General features: G+C 47.6%; 1 non-coding gene across 1 annotated transcript; it reads left to right on the plus strand.

The window, feature by feature from the left end:
- Positions 1-678: 678 nt before the first annotated feature.
- TRNAQ-CUG (transfer RNA glutamine (anticodon CUG)) lies at positions 679-750 on the plus strand. The gene has a single exon. It is a non-coding gene; the product is annotated as a tRNA-Gln (tRNA).
- Positions 751-3,874: the final 3,124 nt, after the last annotated feature.

Here is a 3,874-nt window from a genome sequence, read left to right on the forward strand (position 1 = left end):
GACTTTTTCAGACTCCCTTGGTCTTACGGGGCTGCATTTTGATCACACGGGTTCGGGTTGGCCGAGTTAGTCTGAGCGTCACCTCAGTGAGCCCAAGGACCGCCCCCATCTTCTGTAGAAATGTGCGTAGGTGGCGCGAGTGGTGTACTTTATTCGTTCTCTCCTTTCCTTGTGCTATTGTGTATATGGCGTTCTTCAGAGGCTCAGTATCGCCACCGTTGGCACATGCTTAGAGCATGTCCTCGGTGAGCAGGCCAGATATGTAATCGTTCAATTCCGAGAAATGCACGTAATTGTTTCTGAAATATATTTGTACGAAGAGTGGGTACACACATTAGCAATAATGTGAAACACATAGTAGATGACAGGGCAGTGAGCTGTAAAAGCTTACTTTCGTGATTATCAACCAAGCACCTTGCAGTCTTTCACAGCCCTTCAGCCATGTGTGGGAGAAAACAGTATTTGTGTTAAGAAGACATTGGCATCTAGGTGCACACATACTCTTTATCGTAAAAAATAAATAAATACCGCTTCCATCATAAAACGGGTAATTCTGTATCTTCGAAATTTTATTGTGAAATGGCTGACTGGACTGCTTGGTCCTATCCATTAATTTGAGGGTGATGGCTTCAAGAGTTGGCTGCAGTAAAAGAATTGGTATGCATATTGGTGTCATGTGGTTCCATGGTGTAATGGTTAGCACTCTGGACTCTGAATCCAGCGATCCGAGTTCAAATCTCGGTGGGACCTGTTATTTTGTTTAAAGTAAAAAATCAGCACATGACTGTTTTAACATGTACACAGGGCAGACGACTTGTGCGGATTGTGTTCATGTTCGAGCAGGCGAGCCGCAAAAACAATTTCTTTCTCCAGCCACCTGTTTCGTTGTGATCACTGTGACCAGTTAAATATCCGAAACATTGTTGTGAGAACTATCACACGGTGTCCAATGCTGGACACCCGTTTATCTTAATTAATATCCCCAATTTATGTATTTTCAATGACGTGCTTATAATTACTGTAAGGGGGATAGCCCCACCTTAAGGTAGATGGTACACTTCAATACAATTTTAAAATCATGCAGTTTGTTGTGACTAAGGCACGCTACCTTGCAGTCACGTGGGGTGGTTTCAGTGATCACAGCATGTCGTTTGTTAGGACGGCGGTGATCACGTGCTTCCAGCGCTCCTCCATTACGTGTACTCCAAGCTGACTCAGCGTATGTACTTTGTGTGCATGTTGGAGTAGGGCCCGGCATCCCCAGAGCCCTTAACAACTGGCGACGAGGACCTCAGCGTACTCGCATGTGCAACAGCCTCCCCGGCGCACGCTCTTGCCTAGCTTCCTGTGGTGGAGCTCCCAGTAGCAGGTGAATCCAGCAGAGAGGCTGGTCTTCCCGGCGCATCAGTTGTGCCTATTAATTCAAGAAGAAAGAAAAGACCAAGCCCAACGTGTGAGGAGGAGGCGCCTGTCTGACTGCGCAGCCCGTGAGCTGCCAAACCACTCCTGCAGCCTGTTTCGTCCCTGCCCGCGTTCCCGCCTGGAGGATCCCCTCGGTGGTGGAGCGAGGGCCATGAAGGTGGGATGCCGGCGGTCGGCCGGTGTAACGTCACTTTTTGCTATCTGTCAGAAAATCCTACCGATAGGAAAAAGTGACAGGGTAGGAAAATCTGACAGCCCCATCTGTCATTTTTTCGGTATCCCTACATATTACCCCACCAAAAATATCGCCGTATATATGCTTGTTTGTCTTGCCATAGGCAATATTTTTGGGGGGTATAATTTGTGGGAGCGGGGGTTGCGGGGGAGTCCCCCATACATTTAAAAATAATGCTGGGATTGCGGGAGGTGTTCCCCGCAGGGTCCATAGCTCAATAGTGCCGCAAAAATACGGCAATATTTTTTATCGCAATATTTTTGCGTGGATATTAACACATGGAACCATTTTTTCCTACCCGTCAGAAAATCCTATCGAGAGCAGACATTTGCCTGTGTACCGGGAAAGTGGGGTAAGTGGAGTAAGAGGTTATGGAAACAATTCCTCTTTTTTCAGTTTGATGACAAACCCAAGTGGATTGAAACTTTTTGGGTCACCGTACTGCCTCAAAGTGCATTTTTAAGGATGGCAGCTAGCGCAAACTCTATATGCCCCACCACTGCTTTACTATTTTGATCATTAGTATTGCGAAGACACAATACAAGGACACGATTGTTGACGGCTATAAACTCAAACAATATTCAATTTATAGATTTGCCAACAGGATGCGCTTTGTCTGCACCTTTTCTGACAACATGTCACAACAGTACTTTACATATTGAAATGTCCATATCATTGGAAATGTAATGTTATGCTAAGTTAAAGGTACTTATATAGCGCACCGTCGCCAACGGAATTGGTCCCCAGGCGCTCTGGCGGATCTGTAAACGGGATGAGGGCGGGTAGGGTTAGTCGAGGAGGGGGGGAGTAGAAGAGTGAGAGAAGTGGTGTGCTGTTGGCAGCTTCAGCTTGGTATACACCGAGTGCTGGGCTTTGGTGCAAGTATCGGATTGGGCGAGGCCTTGTGTGTTGTAGGTTCGCTCGATGTGTTGTTGATGCGGTGTGGTAAAGTGCGTGGGGATTTCTGGGATAGAAATGGTTTTGTGAGTGGGTTGAGTATGCAGAAAATTGAGGGTTAGGTTAGTGGGGTCTGTATCCTGGTCCAGGTACTTCTGGTTCCGTTTGGAAAAATGCCATGACCTCCGCACACATAGGGTACTTATCTTCATGCAGGTGTGCACTCACTTTTTTATAGCTCGCATGTAGCCGTACAAGAGGTTGCAGTAATGGGGTACACTAATATGGATGAGAAGAGAATTCAGGGAAGGACATAGAGAGAGGGGTACAGGAAAGGAAAGCCGACCGCGGCTTCATTGATTTGTTGGTGGCTCTGCAGCTGTGCTCCTGCTGAAGCCATGTTCCTGTGAGGGCACTGCCTCGCTGATGGCATTTTCCACCCTCATCTGCCGAGGTCAGCGAAAGGCAAAGCCTGTGGTCTGTGCAGCTCTCTGCACGCATGCGGAGGGACCTCAAGTTTACTTCCGCTCAGGCCTGCATGTCTCTGGGGCGCAAGGTCTGCACAGGCACAATTTTAGCCAACAGGGGCATCACGCATCAATTATGTATGGGTCGCAGTCTGCGTACAAGTAGCGGAGAGGAGGCAGGGAGTGAGACAACAGCCATTGGAACTCTTCAACAACACACTCCAGGCCATCATTAACCAGCATTCACTCTTAAGAACATCCAGGCACCTCCGCTCCATCTACACACACACACGTCCATCCCATCCTCGATGGCCTGTCAAATTCGCACACTATACAACCACTCGCTGGCGTATTTTCAATGACACCAAAAACTCACTTTGAAACCCTTCCTTCTCGACACCGATAAACCCAGACCCTAACAACTATTATTCGAGGCACAAACGACAATATACAGAGGCAACGCATTTGCCTCCTAAAAACCCCAACACCGTTGTACTCACCAGCGTTACATCAAGCACATAACCCCATCTCACACAGAGACCTTCAATCTATCAAAGAAATAACCCACCTAGTAATCTTCCCTGCAAGCGTCCTAACATCTCACTCTAAAAACACAAATCTCCTTCCGTACACAGCAACACCTCCAACGACACAGACCCGTCTATCCACCACCAAAACAATTCACTGCAGTTTCTTTCGCACCCACACAGCATACCCACTATTTTCTGTAAACTGTTTGCCAACATAAACACCTTACACCCCAGACTGCCTCATTGTAACAAGCTCACAATCCGTCTGCATGCAAACCCCACCGCTGGTCTCACAAAAAAGTCGAACTTGGCCAAGTCACCCG

Source organism: Ambystoma mexicanum (genome assembly GCF_040938575.1).
Source record: "Ambystoma mexicanum isolate Mex_15411 chromosome 12 unlocalized genomic scaffold, UKY_AmexF1_1 Mex_chr12_unloc.2, whole genome shotgun sequence".
Classification (NCBI taxonomy): domain Eukaryota; kingdom Metazoa; phylum Chordata; class Amphibia; order Caudata; family Ambystomatidae; genus Ambystoma; species Ambystoma mexicanum.